The sequence below is a fragment of the Lycorma delicatula genome, chromosome 4, assembly GCF_047948215.1.
Source record: "Lycorma delicatula isolate Av1 chromosome 4, ASM4794821v1, whole genome shotgun sequence".
NCBI classification, from domain to species: domain Eukaryota; kingdom Metazoa; phylum Arthropoda; class Insecta; order Hemiptera; family Fulgoridae; genus Lycorma; species Lycorma delicatula.
In genome coordinates this window covers 208,743,176-208,762,517 of record NC_134458.1, presented here as the reverse complement: position 1 = coordinate 208,762,517, position 19,342 = coordinate 208,743,176, and positions in this window count along the sequence as shown.

Below are 19,342 nucleotides of genomic sequence, written 5' to 3'. Positions count from 1 at the left end.
AAGTGTGGCAGCTGGAATGGGACACCACGACTAAGGAAAGATCCTTGTATAAGTTTATGTAGGATTTGGGGGACCTCGAGCTCGTTTTTAAGGGCAACGGGTGCCCGGGTGCTCACCAACCACGCTAATTTGTACCAACATCTGTTTCGGTTCCGCCTAGCAGCTGATGAGCTGGGCGTCTGCGAGGAGAGCCAGTCAAATGAACACCTAATGTTTGACTGACCTGCTCTTGAGGAGGCCAGAGACCGGGCCACCCTGGAACTTAGAGGTCAAGGGGAAAATTGGCCACTCACAAACAGCTAGTTAATGTGGCGAGAGACGCATTGTCGAACCGTGTGGGAGTTCCTTTAAAAAATTGTTAAATATTTTCTGAGTAAGTTTGTTTTCACTCATTTTGCCCTATTGAGATTGTTATTTTTTCTAAAATTGCTGGTATAGTTCTTCAATTTACTTAAGAATATTTTTATAATATTTTCACCTTAACCTAATATTTCCATTCTTTTATAAGACTTTATCTATTCTTGATTTATTTTCATACGTCATTGTTTTTTTCTGAATATTAAAATTCAAGTTTTATTATGGCGTTACAGTGTCTAAATATCACATTATGATAGTGATTCTTTTTATTATAAATATTTCTTTTCAAATGACAATAAATACTTTCATTTTATCTGCTTTGCTTTCTAAGTATTTTTCCATAGTCGTTTTATAATGCTTCTCCTAGCCATTTAAATTTTTCAACTACTTTGATTTTATCAGATCTTTACGTTTATATTATCGTAAAATAAACAATAAATACACGAACAATAATAAAGAATATACCGGTATGTTAATCTGATAAATAAAATCAGAAATAAGTAAATGTTTGGAAGATATTAATTGAAATTATTTTAATACGTTATATTATCTGTATACGTTAAACGGGAATGAAGAAAATTTAGAGGTTTTTCAAATTAGTATTATTAAAACCTTATCGAAAATCTAAAATTCTTTTTGAAAATAAAATCTTTTAATTTAATTTTTAAATAAATTGAAGAAGATATTTTTAGAAATTAATTCATTAATTAGAAATGGCGAAAAAGCGCAACAAGGCTTTAATCACTGTTATGCAAAATTAATTGTGTTATAGTCTGGTTCGATAGAAATTTTATTTTATTAGTTATATTTTCTTTACAAAAAAATTACTGTTGAAAAAAAAATGAATATTATCATTCATATTTTATTTATTTAAACTATTAAATCAATATTCATATATTGAAATTTTATCTTCACTTCTTGAAAGAACCTGGAAATATTATCCGAATGATTCAAAAAGGACTTCACAACTTTAAAAGCATATAAAAATTTATATAAATAACTTACAGATTCGGTTGAGGTTTCATTCCACAGCAAAACATATCAAGTTTGTCACTGACATTTACTTTGGTTCGATATGGTTCAATTTGTACGCTAACTTCTGAATATATCTCATTGTCGTCGTTTAAGTTTCATTAAAATTGGGCTAGGGTGATAATATTACCGCAGACCTGATTAACGATTTCATAAACTCTATTGGGAGGGCTGGAGGTTCGGTGCCTCTAGTAAGGGAAATTGAGCTTACTTAACAATATATACTTAATAATATGTATAATACTTATATATATATATATACTTAACAATATGAGCTTCTGTTACAGTACCTTCAGAATCCTAGGAGTACTTCCGTTGCCGTTTCTGTGCGGAAGAGGGTTATTCCTAAATTACGTGAATTTAAAGTGACGATCGTGGCCTTGATTGAAGGTTATGAAAAGTTAACCTCAAGGCCAGTTGTGGTGAGGAAAGTGGTGGTCAAGGAGACTGTTTCTCCCCTGTTCCTGTCCCATAGCAGCGTAAACATTACGTAGAAATGTTGAAGGGGAAATGAGAGGCCAGTCTGTCTGAGAAAGCAGCCGGAGATTCTTTTCGTAAATCTTAGGGAAGGAGTAACAGAGAAAACAAGCAAAGAGATGAAGGACGAATTCCAGGTCGTCTTACGTCAGAGGGGGTCGAACCTGAAAATTCGTAATATAAGGGAGACCAAAAAGGAGTTAGTTGTCATCGCTGATGACAAAGAGATAGGTAAAATTATCTCTGACTCACTCCAGGTCGGTAAATCCGACATGAAAGTCGCTCCTAAGAGGAAGAGGCGTCCCAGGGTCATAGTTTATGAAATCGATCGACATTTGTCAGAAGAGAAATTATGACTCTCAATAGAAAGCAAAATACTCGAATGACAGAATTGGCCTTTAACGCTGAATGTTGTTTTTATTTAAAACGGGTAGACGCGAGGCGGAGCGCTACCACGGTGAATTTGAGGTGAGTCCTGATCTCTCGAAACGTTTCATTGGTGAGGGCTGGTTGTTTATTGATTTTTCTTCTGATTTTTTCTTGCTGCCAGTATGAACACAGAGCTAAATTCTGTAAACATTCGGCGGCAGTGTGTGCTCATCGTGGGGATGAGGAACATAAACGTGATGAATATCCTAAGGAGTCGTTGGGTCTGACTTGTGCAAATTGTAGACGTCTTCGAAAGGATCACAAGCACTCCGTGAATAGTAAAGATTGTGGCTATTATTTGAGAGCTTTTGAGGTGTATTACAATTCATTATCGTTAGAAGGTTAAAATTGAGCAATTAAATTCACAGGATGCTTATATTGTTCAGACTGAGCTTGATGAGATTGCTTTACGTAGAGAGTTGGATGTTGTTTTGCTGCAGCATCCGTATGTTGTGTCCAGTAAACTGCCACGTCTTTCTTGTTAGAAAATATTCTATTGTGGCTCTTATAGTACGTCTGCTTCTGTGTGCAGAAGGTAACCTGATTGTGTCTTCATTCGGCAGCTCTCAGATAATCATCATGTTGTTGTCCGTTTGGTTGCTCAGAACTTGCATCTTTGTTGCAAGTTCATATTTTCAGTATAGAGATCCTGCTGATGTCATCTTCATATCTAGGATAAAAAATCCTACGATTCTCTGGCACTGGTCCAGTCCTTATTGGTGCTGGTGTGAACTCTTAAGTCACTATTCTGGCATAGTGGTTTCACCGATGATGGCGGTGAATTAATTGTGGCTTTTTAGCCCGATACGCTCTACAGGTATATAATGTACCTGATGAGTTGCCCACCTACGTAGGCATGCTAGATGGGCATCGTCTGTTTAGTGAAACGAACATCGACGTACCGTTAGTAGGTTTATTTCTACCAATGTTTGTAACTGGAAGGTGGTGGTTGATGATTGCTCAAGTGATCATCGATTGATTTTGTATGACATTAAATACTAGATCGTGGGTACCGGTGTTCTTTGGTGGTTGGGTTTCAATTAACCATACATCTCAGGAATGGTCGAACTGAGACTATACAAGATTGCACTTCATTTACACTCATACCACACTCAATCACCCTCTGAATTATTATTTTGTAATTACTGAAGACTAAACAGGAAAAAGAAAGCAAAGGTTATGCAGAGTTACTTCAGTCATCGGGATGTGCTGCTCCGAGAGGGTGGCTATGAAGTTGGCAAGACGCTGTCCAAGGGATGTTCCCAGGGCAGTGTGTTAGGTCATTTGTTGTGGGTGGTGGAGTTTGATTCTGTCCTACGGCTGAGATTGTCCAGCGGGTGTCGTATTGTGGCTTAAACTGACGATGGGCCTGCTGGTTGAGGGATGCTCGCGGAATGAGGTTGAACTCCGAGCCACTCAAGCTTGCAGAATACTTGAGCTTTGGAGTCATCATCATAAGATAACGTTCAGCTCCGAGAAGATCAGGATGATGGTCTTCAAAGGCCGTTTGGCAGTGAGTCGATAAGTACGTGTTTCCATGTCAGGCCAGTGTATCAAGTATGTTCAGGTTCAAAAGTACCTCGGGTTGTTTCTTGATGAGAAACTGCAGTTTAAGAAGCATCTTCAATACGTCACGGAGAAGGCCTGTAGTGCCTTCTTTGGAATAAGACGTGTGGTCAATCCTGATTGGGGTCAAGTGTGTTCGCGAGGCTATTATGCTATATCCGGCGCCTGTTTAGGCGGATAGCCTAAAATTCAAAAGCTATCGGGATGTATTACTGATGACTCAATGCCTTATGTTGTTAACAGTAACGGGTGGTTACCATACAATTTCACAGAAGACAGTCTTGGTGATTGCGAGAGTGAAACCGTTAGATTTAATTGCTTTTCAGAAGCAACAGCGTTATGTTTCTAAGTCTGGTGAGAATACTTCAGAGAAAGTGTGGGAAATTGAACATGGCAATGCTTTGTGGCAGGCAGAATGAGATGAAACAGAAAGTCAGCGCTATACGCATCATCTCTTTCTAGATGTTGGATTGCGAGGCGCCTCTTGCGTACACCCTAGCAAGTATGTGACGCAATTTCTTTCTGGGCATGGTGCTTTCAGAGACAGATTGCAGAGACTCGGCCTGGTGGACTCGGTTATTTGTGTCCACAATGTGGATAGTTGGGCGATGCCTATCATGATCTTTACGTATGCCCTAAGTACAAACTAACGCGCACGGAGACTATTTGCCGACTCGATATTATCAGGTCGGCATTAGATCTCCGTGTAAGTTGGAGATCCTAAAAAATACGTATGTCTCATCTGTAAAACGTAAATATGTATGCGACTATGTATGTATGTATGTATGTATGCGAGTCGCACTGTTTTTAGCCTTATACTCGTATTTTAGGATTGACCAAACCGATTTTCTTGAAATTTGGCTCAAATACGGTCTTTTGAAATGTATACGGTCTATTGATCATATTTTCTTTCAAAATTCGATATAGTGGGTTGGGATATCAGAAAAAAATCAATTTCGATTTTCTTCAGACATTTTAAAGAAAACTTTATTAAATCAAATTTGTTACCTACAAACCATATATAAATAATCCCAAAAAGGTATTTTATAAAATTCCCCCACCTCTTAAAACTGAAATATATGTTTTTTATACTTTTGCACTATTTTCCTTCGGTTTCAATATTTTTCAAAAAGTTTTTGAAAGTTTATAGTTCATAGGACTATCAAGAAATGTACACAATTTTTTAAAATGATAAATCTCGGGCCTAAAATTCAGAAAAGGTATTTGAAAGTTTATTTTCTTATTTTAGGCTTTAGGTTGTATTAGATTTGGAGAAAACTTTACTTAAACAAATTTGTTAAACGTAATCTGTAGAAAAATATTTTAGAAAAACTTTTATTAAAATTTATTACCTACATCTAAAAAATATAATTCTTTATAAAAAAATATGTATAATATATATACTACCACTAAAAATAATAAATATCAATTATATTTTATTATATAAATTATATTTAAATCATTATATATATTTAATTTAAACTTTTATACATAAGTTTATATATATCAGTCATTTTTGTATAATTAAATTACTTATGTGTTAGTGTATTGTATTTCTGTCAACTGTAACAAATAAATATCAAATTTTATTTTTAATATAAATTTTTCAATTTTATACTTACGTCTTATTAACAAATTTGGCCACCAAAAAAATGTTCGAATTGTATAAGTACATTTTGTTATTATTTTAAAAGAAGACGATATTATTTCATTATAGAAATAAAAGTCAGAATTTCAAACGATTTTGCAACGAAAAAGCTGTGTAAGGTATGGTACGACCTGACTGGCGTAGCCGGAAAAGTCACGAAATATTTTGCCAGTTTTCTTAATTGGTGCTTTCATTTCAGAGTCTTCAGGTTGAAATCAAGATGTAGAGTACTAATTGTTAATATCTTTTTCAATGAGTTTTAAACTTCATAACTTGTCTGGCAATGTAAACAGTCAATGTCAGTTTTACTTTATTCCCCATTCACTTTTCTTTTAAAAACCTAAATTTTGTTTTATTTCATTTTAGGATACCTAATCTTTAAGCTAAATACATTATACATCTCAATTATATATGGAAGTATCTAAAAATAGATTATTTTCCTTCAAATCATCAATTAATAACTTCTCAGTTTTTCAACAAAAACAATGTTTATTTTCTTCTAATATAACAACAATAATAACAAAAACAACTGGTATTTTAGTTTTGCTAAAGGATATTTAAAGTGTATTGTTTATGGATGTAAAAAATAAAAATATTTCTAAATAACTGCAAATCAGTTTCTATGGAGAGAAAATTTACTGTAAGAAACACAAAAATTTCATCTATGAAAAACTATCTTAGATTTCTATAATAAGTATTTAATAATTTCTGTAATGTACAGTATTTAGTAATATAAGAAAATGTAATTATATTTGTATAATATAGAAGCTATTCAAAAAGGACTTCACAACTTTAAAAGCATATAAAAACTTCATTTTGATAACTTACACATCCGATTCTTGTCTCATTTCAAAGCAATACACACCAAGTTTTTATTCACGTAGTTGATTAGTACCGAATCTGGCCACCAGCGCTGTCACCAGTGTTATTAAAAATGGATACATTTATTGGTACGGAATGCCCTCACTGTGTATTTTGGTTTCACAATTTGCAGTCAGCAACTGCACTTCAACGTAATTTAGAATACGATAGGGAGCCTCCTAGTCGGCATACAATTTATACTCTTGGCATCAAACCTTCGTCGAGAAAGGTTGATTTAAACATACAAAATCAACAAGACGCCCACGCGTTTATGAAGTTGCTGTGGAACAGTTCACAGAAAGCTTTGCATAAAATCCAAAGAAATAAACTCGACGTGCGTCACATGAGACTAGCATTCCACAGAGCACTGTTGGCGCGTATTACGTAAACTGTTACGCTTGAAGCCGTACAAACTAACTGTGGTTCGACACATTACAGATGACGATAAAGTTTCTCGGCTGCAGTTTTGTGCGGAAATGATGGATACAATTGCAAACGACGATACATTTTTAGAGAATGTAAATTTTAACTGCCGAATATGGGGTAACGAACTCTCATGAAACTTTGCAGCACAATCGTGATAGCCCTAATATCAATCAACGGTTTTAGTTCCCCCAAGCAAACAGTGACTGTATGGCTCGTTCTTTCAGGAGGCAACCGTAAATGGTATTGTTAATTTGGACATGCTTCAACATTTTCTAATTTCTCAGTTTGACGATTAAGTTCAAGATCGATTAATATCACCATTACTACATCAGCAAGACGGGCACCACCTCACTACCACCAAGAAGTCCGAAATTTTCTTGATACTCGTTTCCCGGGTCGGTGGGTTGATTGTGAAGATCCAATTGGATTGCCACCTCGCTCCCCAGATTTGATCCCGCTAGATTCCTTCTTTTGGGGTTTCATTAAAGATCTGATTTATGTAATACTTTTGCCTGCTGATCTTGTTGAGCTAAAACTTCGAATTAACGCCGTAGCTGCAGAGGTAAAGCTAGATTTGCTGGTTACAGCCTGGAATGAAATCGACTTCAGGTGGGATGTAATGAAATGAGACCTCAACTGAATCTTTAAATTATTTCAATAAATGTTTATATACTTTTAAATTTGTGAAGTCTTTTTTGAATCGCTTCCGTATTATAATTTAGACGGGAATAACAAATATTTAATTCTTATTTAAATTATTGATAAATATTTAAATAATGCACATTTAAAATTTAAATTATGGAAAATATTTAAATTAATGACAAGGTTAGCAGATTAATAGAACGCGTTGAATTGAAACGTTATAAACTCCATTTGTTACAGATGAATTCAATTTGATTCCCATAAAAATCATATTCATCTAAGGAAACACAGAAAAATTTCATATTATGGGTAACAAAATTACTATTATTGTCATAAATGATAGGAATCATTCGTTCAACTAATAACTTTAGCCCTATTTGAGAAAAACATTAGAACAGTTTTATATACAATTTCAGTTCGGAAGTTTCAACCCATTCAATGGCTGGATTTTAAAACTGCTGACGTAGAGCTTCCCAATCCTAACAAATTATCGTTGATTTAGATACAGTTGTACATCTGTAAAAAGGATGACATAAAGGCCTGATATTTTGAGAAAGATTATTATTAGTAAATAATAAGCAAAGCAAACACTAAGGACACTTTCTTGCGGAATCCTACAATCTCATCTTGAAAAAAGGATCGACATTTTTAATGGGTGTTCTTATTGAAAAATTAATTCTAAACTTCTGTTTACGGTAAGATATCATGACATATTAATAAGAATTTTTTTGTAAAAATAAATATTAAACTGGAGCGAAATTATGACGTGGTCGCGGAATTATGGAAGTTGGTGGATGAGGACTTTATTCAGAAGACCAGAGGGATTTTTCAGAAGATTTGGGAAGAGGACGATCGGAAGAATGAAAGGTAGCCCTAATTTATCCACTACAATAGAAAAACTCCAAGATGGATGTCTAAAATTATAGAAGTATTTCATTGTTGCAAGTGACATATAAAATTCTGCCAAAATTACTGTAGATTAGTATCCCAAAGAGATCACTAGCAGAGTGACAAAGAGACTTTTGAAAGGGGACGACCATGTCCAGAACAAATACAACGTTTTAAATTGATTCTAAAACACTACGTATCCAGGAACAATCTTATCTTCATCGACATTCAGAAATATTACGATTCAGTGGGCAGACTCTTTTTCAAACGTTGAGAAAATACGGGCTTGACCTGAACACTTTGAACCTTAATAAACTAACTCTCACAAACACAATCACTAAAGTTTAATTTATGAGAGAAATAAGCGAATCTTCCCTAGTCGTAACAGGGCTGAAACAAGGAGGTAGAATATCACCGATCCTATACGACTTAATTTTGGAAAAAAATAATGAAAACTTTTCGGCAGATTAATGATACGGATAGGAAGATCGGATCAAGAAACTGAAACGTCAAAATAAGGTCTCAAGCCTTTGCTGAGTACCTGGCCTCTTAGTTAAATCGAACGCGAATACAGTAACAGAAATAAAAGGGTTAGCAGGATTAGCCAAAAAAGTAGTCGAAATATCCTTTACCAAGACGGAAATCATGACGAATATCAAACCATTTACATAAAAGACAATAGATATTAATTACGGAAAGAAAAATGATGTCGACCACTTTAAGTACCTATGAGAGATTACTAGCAAATCAGAAATAGATTAAGCTCAATGAAAATAAAATATTAAAATTGGAGAAGCTTAGATTTCTCAGACATCTAAAATAAGAAGAATTTCTCAAAAATCGCAAAATTAAGACATACAACTGTAATAACCGTGATTTTATACGGTACTACAACATTGTTCATAATCGACCACGTAAAATTGATCAAGAGTGAAAGAAGCTTACTAAGGAAACTCCTTGGTCCAAAGGTAGCAGTGGAAGGACACAGACTGAATTATAACGAGGAAATCTACCGAAATCAAGAAGACTAGAAACAGCGATAAGGAAAAAAACGGTTAAATGTCTTGTGGCATATGATCAGGATAGACCCGAACAAGTTAAATAAACAAATCTCTCAAAAGTTGTGGAACGTGAAAAGCAAATCAAATTACCTGAAACACATAGAACAGAACCTCCAAAGGATAGGCTTGAAAGAAGAGGACTGTTATGATAGAGATAACTTTATCTAGAAAATGGACAGATGAGGAAAAACGAAGCCACGCAATAAAAAAGTGAAACACATGAAAGAAGAGTAAAAACTCTAGAAAGAAGCTTGTTCGCATTAAAAATAAAACTAGAGCGAACGGTTACTTTATTGTGACTTTAATTATATATATATTTAAATGAAAACCTTTACTCCACTAAATCGACACTAATTCTCCAATATCTGGGAAGCTTAAATTTTGCTAAGTAATTTATACCAACATTAATTGGCAAAATAAGTATAAATTGTCCTAATTATTACACTTTTAGGGATTTAAAAGGAGTGAAACACTGAATAACAACATTATACATTTTATTATTTTTTGAACGCCTGGGAATTTGAATATATTCGTTATTATCAATTAATTATACATTCATTTCCATATAATTACAATATGGAGACATAAAATACATAATAAAGAGCCTGGAAATTTTGTTAGTTCTAAATAAACTGATCGGAAAATTTTTTAAGCAGTTAGCTAATTTTTCTTTGTTTTTTTAAATTTTTATTAAAAATGATAACAGAAGCATAATACTTTCTTTTCTCATAAGAACAGTATTGCGTAGTAATGCAGAAACAGCTCTCACGCCTGGTTTAATGAAACATTTTTTTCAAGAAATGACCACTTGTTATTTACGAGTTGGCATATTTATCAATAAACTCATGGAAATGTTATAATTACTAATATAATTCATTTGCAATTAAATTTTAGTAGTAATACAGGAATAAATAATAGAAAAATAATCTAACTGGCTTAAAAAAAGGAATAAGAAGTCGTAACACCTAATATAACCAGAATTGGTAGCATTTTTTTTTTTTTTTGAGATGACGGGAATTGACTGCTTTGTTCATTTTGCCCTATGAGAATGGTAATATTTAGCGTATGAAAAATGCCATGCCTGACCTGGATTCGAACCAAGGACCTCCGAATGAAAGGCTAAGACGCTACCACTCCGCCACGGAGATCGGCTAGAATTGGTACTGTAGAATAGTAGGCACGATGAACAAAACAAGTAATTTAAACCGTAAAACAAGTTTGTTAAAGTAGGTTTTTTTCAAACAGGCAAACTTCTTTTCGTACAAGTGAATTACAATCTAATCCAATTGGTAAATTGATTAATGAACTCGTGCATTAATATGGCTATCATTAATCGAATAAATTTCCCAGCTTTGCCTCGAGAGATTTTTATTTTAAATTTGCCACAGTGTTATTAATTATTTATGACATAATTATTCAATTGCGAAAAAAATCAAAATGTTCCGTAAAAAAGATTCGGTCCAATTTGATCAGTTTGATTAAATGAGATTTTACTTAAAAATTGTGACTATTGTATATTTAAGGAAATAATCAAAATTATTAGTAATCTTTTTTTTGGTATCAGTTGACCTCCTTGACCAAACAACGTTTTTATTTAAATCAATATTTAGCAATATTTAAAGTGTACCCTAAAAAAAAAAGAAAAAAAACAAAAAATAATAAAAAAATACTGTTTGAATCGATTGTTTGCTTTCGCGGATGACATAGCAATATTGACAGAAAACACAATATTGCAGCCAAAATACAAATAGAAACGCTACACGTGATAGCAGAAAAAACAGGATTACAGATTTCATATGAGACGACAGAAACGATGGATGATTCAAAAGAAAAAGATACAGCGTAAACTTTAGAAACTAAATACGGTATAGTAGACAGGACTGATAAGTTCAAATATCTTGGAAAAATAATAAGCCCAACAGGTCTTCTGAAAAGTTCATTAAAATACAGAAACAGAAAAATGTAACTAGCGTACCAACACTGCAGAAAATTCTGTAATAAAGATTTTATTTCAATAAATACAAAAACCAAACACTAGAACACTGAAGCCCGAAGCCCTATTACGCTGTAGAATGTAATACCTTTAAACAACAGAAATAGACTGGAAGACATAAAGAAAAAGGAAAGAAGAATTTAAATAAACGATTTTAGAACCGCTATAAATTATGACGGAAACCGAAACTCGAACGCGGAACTTTTCAAAAATACTGAGAAAATGATTATAACCTTTAAGAAAAAGATTAAATTTTCTTTTTTTAAATTTATTAGAAGAATGAATGAAAGTAGAACAGCAAAAAAATTCTTGAACTTTATCGGAAATAAGAAAATACAGACTAATTCGCACAATGAAATACAGAAGGACCTAGACCAACATAACATTAAGAAGGAACTAACGTTAGATGGAGAAACCTACAAAAAAAATAAAAAATAAACAGATCAGGGATTTCCAAGAGAATGAAAAGAGAGAGATCAAAAACACACGGACAAAGGAGAGGAAAAACGTGTTCTCCCTGAAGATGGAAAAATTCTGGTAAGAGAAACGAAGAAGAAAAAATGAAAAAGATATTTAGCGTGGTCGATATAGCCCTAAACGAAATAAAAATAATAAATAAATAAATAAAAAATAAAAATGTTTTGTAAAAAATAAGAATCCCATTGAGCTCGTTTCTCAACAATTACCTAAAATAATTTAATATAACAGCTACAACTTGAAAACCAAAGTATCAGAAATAATAAATTAATTTTTTTTTTAAATTCCTAAGTAGAGCCATGACATCTTTTTTTTAAAAAAAAAAGTTCATATATCATCTATATTAATACTAGATACAGTTCAATTTTCAATGTTGAAAATTAAAATTTAAAAAAAATTGAAGAAAAATTAAATTAAGTTTACATTTTAAGTACTGATTTCATTCAGTCTCTGTTTTTTTGGAGCTTAAAAGTTGATTTATCGGAGTAATTATTTACTAAAATAAACCGTTTCGGTATGATGCAATGTTATTCAACAAGGCTAAAAAATTATACTTTACTAAAAGCAAGTACGAAGATCATGATGCTCCTTGACCGATGGGGTAAAAAGTCAGACCAAAATTGGTATGTACATAATGGAATATTTGTGTTGAATTTCAAATCGTTTGGTAAATAGGTTTTTGAGATATTAGGCAAAATTTAATTGGAAATAATGTTGAATACGTCCCCGAACCTAAATCTGATCGATTTAAAAACTTTGCAATATTAAATAACTTAATAATAAGTACTTTCATCGTATTAAACCTTAATTTTCTACGACCATTTTACAAAAAGTAAAATATTTTAAGTGAAAAAAACTATCTCCTTCTGTTTTATCTTTCAAAAATTTAATACAATCAGCGTCACATATACAGAACATTTTTAACCGTTTTCGAATAATGTAATCTGAACCGGTCAGAAAATAGTAATAGAAATACAGGCCAACATACGTACGAAAGTACTTACGTACTTCCAGAAATTATAAAAAATGTTTATAGTTTCTTTTTCCACTAAGGGGGTTTTGAAACATCGACATGTACAAAAACCACGACACCCAAAATTTTTTAAATTAACGCCACAGCTAGAGAGATAACGCCCGACTTTATGGCTACACTCCGGAATGAAATCGTCTTTAGGTGGGATGTATGCCGCATTACAAATGGAAACCATATCGAACCAAAGTGAATGTCGTGTGACATACTTGATGTTTTTTTTTCTATGAAATGAGACCTCAACCGAATCTGTAAATTATTCAAATAAATTTTTATATTTTTTTAATATCGGGAGGTCCTTTTGGAATCATCCGGCATAACTATAGCCGATAAAGTAAAACTCACTTAATTTTAAATTAAGATTAAATACATTTATAAGCCTATATGAATGAAATTCATTGTTAGTACTTTTATAGTAATAAATTATTTTGTAGCCTAACAATCAAAAATGTCCTTGTCCTTTTGAACTTTCGCATGTTATCTATTGTATTTTTGGTTCCCATTATCTATTATGCGTTTTTTAAGTCAATAATTAATGTAAAAGAATGTCATTTAATTTTACGTTTTCATTTAAATAATTAATGGGTTTCGTAGGTCTTTTCATGAACATCATCATCATTATTATTATTATTATTATTATTACTAAACAGATCTAAAAAAATATAATAGAGGTTGTATGTATGATTTATTATTTTACAAAAATGTTTGTAAATATAAATCATATTCTACTTTCTTTTGTTACGTAGTTTTAATAAAATTATGAAATCAATATACTTTTCCTGATGCTAAAACTAGTTGAATAATTAAATTAATCATGTCTGAGGCAAATGACAATAGAAAATGACTATTTAATAATTCTATTAAGCTTTCATGAAAAATGTCGAATAGGTTATAATTATATATAAAGACTATATTGATAATATAGTTGTAAATTTTTCACCGATCTCTTTTACCGATATGACCGATTTATTCTATAATTAAACTACATTTAAAGGTAACGTAAAAACAGAAGGAAAAATTATTGAAAAAGATTTCTCATAGTTTTCTTAATAAAAATAAAAGTATATAAGAGTAAAACAATTTCGAGGAAATTTTATAGAAGGGAAGTAAATTAGTACGGCAATTAAATTTTAAGTTAGCAAAATATAATATAAAATAATTTTGTTTTTAAGGTAGTCGAATTACAAAGAACTGACGATGTAATGTCGATCAAAAAGCAGTCGGTACAAATAAGGAGAGTTTTCACGTAAAAAATTGTTATCACGCACGAAATTTGCTAGTGTCAAATATGTCATGGAATTGTGAAAAGTTTTTTGAAAATACTTGCAAGTGTTTTCTTTTACCGACTTTTGGAAGAAAATTACGGTATTACTTTCGGTCGCACGGTGGGATTGGGGGGTGAAATTAAGTGTTTTTACGTTTTGAGGTACGGAGAGTACGAAAGTACAATTCACTTAAATATTTCCTTATATATTTATATACAGAGCGAGAGAGAAAAAGAGAATATCACGAAGTTCTCCCACGACTTTCATAACCTAATCTACACATGAAAATAATGGAAAAAGTACATATAGACATAAGTCCTAAAATGCTTCGTTTGCAAGTTACGGCTAGTAAAAATTTCGCTTGGATTTCAGCTACCCCGGTGAAATGAGTTCGTACTGAAATTTGTAGGACGTTAATTAAGAGACAAAATTAGTAATTTCTTATGGTTTTTAACCCGAAAAATCTAATAAAATAAATCCCAGAACCGTATCTGCAGTAGTTATTGAGTAATCTAGGGTGAAAATCCCAGATTTTTGAGGAATAAATTAGGGTAAAAAAACCTGTTTCTATGTTTGACGTACAATAAAGTTGTTAAATGGTTAATAAGCACAAAACTTTTAAACAAAACTTGTAGAAAATTTAATCACAAAGAAAATGGTACAAGATAAGTTGAATAAAACAAAGAAAAGTTAGAGAAATTTGAACTTTATTTACAAACAGTACTAAATTTGTCAGAAAAGTATTTGATGTGAAAAAAAACCCAATTCTTTTTTTGTGAAGTGAAAATTCTGTAAAAAATAATTTACTCTTAAAAGATTTAAAAGAAACTGTAGATTACGCAAAAATTGTAAAACAAAAATTACTTAAACAATATTTTTTTATTATTAACGACAGAAATACAATAAATTATTTGAAAAAGTATTATTTCAGTCGGCAATAAATAAAAACAGTTGATCGACAATGCGCAGTACTGTTAGTGTTTAAATCATTCTGTACGGTACATTTTTCATAAACTACTACAGATACGGTTCTGGGACCTATTTTATTCGATATTTCAGGTCAAATACCACACGAAATCAAAAATTTTGCTCCTTAATTAACGTCCTAAAAATTTCAGTACGACCTCACATCACCGGAGTAGCTTTTTCCATTATTTTCACGAGTAGAGTAGGTTATGAAAGTCCCGGGAGAACTTCCTGATACATCTGTATATACAATTTGAACTATATCACGGTATCCTTAGCATTGTTCTTATATATTTTATTTGAAAACAATCTAGAATTTCAGTATTACAATCATTTACTCCTAAGAGTAAGTTAAACTAGATATGTCCATATGCGTATCAAAGCTGGCTTATATACAACTATTTTTTTTAATTTATTTTGAGCGTTGTTACATAAAGTTGAACGACAATTCAGTTAAAAAAAACCGGAAATAAATTGTGTAACTTCATTTAAAATAAATTTAAAAAAATATTGAAACGGGAAGGGCAACAACTGTTGTAGTGGTTTGAAGGCCTCTATTGATGAAGATTATTTAGATGAAAAACTTCCATTAACTTCTTTTTAGAAGCAAGATATAGTTAAAAATAGAAAAATATCTTAAGTAATTTTTTGGGAAGGTGGTGAATATTAAATACACAGTTTTGGTAATCTATGATCTTAAAAAAACTTCAACCGTTGTACAAAAATTTTCTGATGCGCCCTCAGTAAAGATTTAAAATTATATTTCGACCAAAACACTCCCCATTTTCCAATTTTTGCAAAAACTTAATAAATTCTTTCCCCCCCGATGGTTGAAGAAAATGGGTGGACAGGGTCCACAGTTATAAGATTAAGTGCTAGCCAATATATATACGTATGTACATAGCACAAATGTGTCTGAAAAAAATTGATGTTTTGGATTTGGGAAGATTGGAATAAAAAGGTTTTTTCACAAATCATTTACAATTTATTTAATGTCTTTTAGGCACAATACTTAAAAAAAATCTATTTAAAAATTTCGTTTTTAACTGTATACTTAATATCTATATACTTTCTTATCTTATATAATATCTATATCTTTTATCTATTTACTTTCCAGTTATAGATAGATATAACTGCTACACAGCAGCATATTCGCTGCAGCCGGGAAAGTAACATTTCCAAATACCTGACTCCTAACGGCAGCAACTCTACGTAATTCATTAACACAGGAGGATATCCTTTATTTATTAAGAGAGAATGTAATATATACAGATTTATTTTAATTAACCGGTTCGTAAAAATGAGTGCAAAAGCTCATTATTTTGTTTTTATTTCGACAATGATGATGTTTAAACTTCTAAAAAACAGCAAGTTATTTCCGTACAGGTTACGATAACCTTATACTTTTTCATTTTCAGAACCTGGGAAGGCTAAGACTTCATTTGGTAGAATGCGGTTTTAAATTTAAAAATGTAGTATCGATTACGCATACAATTTATTCCGTAAGTAAAGTTGTGTACGAGCGAGGCTGCATCGTTACTGTGCGAACAGTTCTGAATGAACGTTTTTAGATCAAAAATTTCGATTCGTGTAGGATCATTAACGAAAAAACAAAAATCACCGTTTGTTTTTTATAGATGATATCAAAAATACTCTTCTCCGTAAGCTGTTCATTGCACGTACCCGACTCGATACTTAAATTATTAATCTTTCAAGAGTAATACATAGAAAATAATATATAATACAGTACACAGAAAATAATTTTCACAATAAATGTATTAGCGATATGCGATTCAAATGAAAGATTCATCGTAATAATTTTCTTTTTTCATCATTTATAATGATGAAAAATAATAACAATATTATTTTACTTCAAACATAAAATTGTAGTGTTTTTTGACCCCGATCTTTTGCTTTTTCCTTAGATTTCTAAAAAACTACTAAAAATACAGTTCCGGGACCTATTTTTATTTTTCAGATCAGATTTTACATAAAAACCACTAAATTAACCGTTAAATTTGCGTTCCAAGAATTACAATCTGGATTAATCTTTATTGAAGCGGCAAAAATCAAGGAAAAATCTTTCGCCAGCCGACAATTGCTAAAGAAGCGTTTCCGAACCTCTGGTTATATGAACTTTCTTGTTTATTTTCACCAATAGAACATGTTCTGAAAGTCTGTTATATTTTTCGTTAATAACTCGCGAAGTGAGTTAAAGTACTAAGTGTAACGTCCGTTATAGGACTAAATGCATCCCGTAAAAATCTCTTCTCTTTCTTTTGGATCTCTTTTAAATTGCCCCCCGTACTGATCATCGTCAAATATTGTACAGCGTACAACGCTTATGGATGAACCGGCATACTGAAATGCCTTAATTTTGCATATATAAAGATGGGTTTTTCATTGTTTGTGCTTTTTATTTCTATTTTCTTCACCTGATTTTCCTTAATATTATTTTTTGATTTTAATTATTTAAAAATTATTTCCCGAAAAAATCACCCGACCGTACTTAAAATTTAATGTTAATAATATACTTGGATCTGCATTCAAACCTGAAATCAGATTAAATCTCTTATGTTTGTCGACTTTGAAATTTTAAAATAAAAGAATGAATTTTATTTTATCAAGAAAATTAAAAATAACAACAAAAAATTCACCGGTCTGAATATCCTATGAAGCCTATACTTTTAACCGAAGTCTATACTTTAACTACGTGAAAAACTTTAAAAATGTTTACACTCAAGATTTTACACTAGGAAACTCTTATTTCTTTTTATTCATTTTCTCTATCGCAGCAACAAAAAAGGATATTTATTTGAAATAACTATCGCATCGGATACGTAAAATGTCGATAAGAAAAGATAGAGGGGAGAATCAAAATAACTTATGATCACCGATCGATAAGAAGAAAACCAGAAAGGCAATATAAAGATGAAGAGATAAACCGTGTTGCACTCTATTTTTAACAGTTACAAATTGTAGACTGATGTAGCAGTGGTTTTAAGAGAGCATAGAAACATCGTGCACATCAAGACGCTAAGGATCGTTCGGCCGGCGGAAATAAGCGAGAAGGAAGTTCTCCTTTAATAAAGATAACAACTTTAACCGAAGGAAAGCTCCTGGAGTAATTCAATTAGTATTTGTACAGGTTTATATAAACATGCTGTTCAGGACAACACGTACAATATTATGTTATCAAGAGCTAAGTTTTTATCGCATAGTCTATAATGCTACACAAATACACAGCCGTGTGCATGACAGTAACCAAAGCGACCGGTTTTTTGTGTAAGATAACACACCTACCAGATAAGCTACTACGAAGACATACGGAATTATATGTATGTAAAGTATGCGATAAAGCATCTATGCAGCTCACTTAAATCCTGTATTATTAAACGAGTAAATTAAATGTTAATAATAACATTACATTACGTCATTAAAATAAGTGCTACAAGAATTTAACCTTGATAATTATTCTTTTTAGTACACATAGATTTTTTCTTAATCAAGGTAAGATTAAGTTTTATAATTCTTCCACAGAAAAAAAATTAATTTCTACATAGTGAATATTTATTAAGTTTTATGTTGTTATATTAAACACACGCACGCGCGCGCGCACGCACACATATATATTGAAGGTTATATAAATATATAACCCTCTTATAAACTAAACTGAGGTTGCACTTCAAAGAAGAAACTTTTTTGATGAATTTTGTAATAATTGATGGTAAATATATATTTACAATGAAATTTTATTATACCGTAGTTTTAATACTTCCATCGGTTTGCTAATTAATTTTATAATTAAATATTTGGAATTATTACTGCGGAAATACAACAATTCCACCTATAATTTAATAACACGTGTTACAGTTTGATTATTAGAAATTTTGTCCGTTCGTACATTTTGACTAATATTAAACTGCGGTGTGAAAAATTGGAAATATACAATATACCTGAGTATTAGGATTTATTTAAGCGAGAATCGTAAAAACAAATATTACGCTTAATAAATAATTAACGAGATAGAATGATTTAATTTTAAGTTAATTAAAATAACAATTTTTAATAATACTGCTATTATTACATCAGGAAGGAACGCCTTCTTCAAGCCGATTAAGAAAGCACCATCAAGCAGCCTATATTATCCACTAAAAGGCTTGCGAGCTTCTGTCTGTGTGCAAGCCTTACTATACTTACGCCCCATTTTCTGTATTGAAGAAT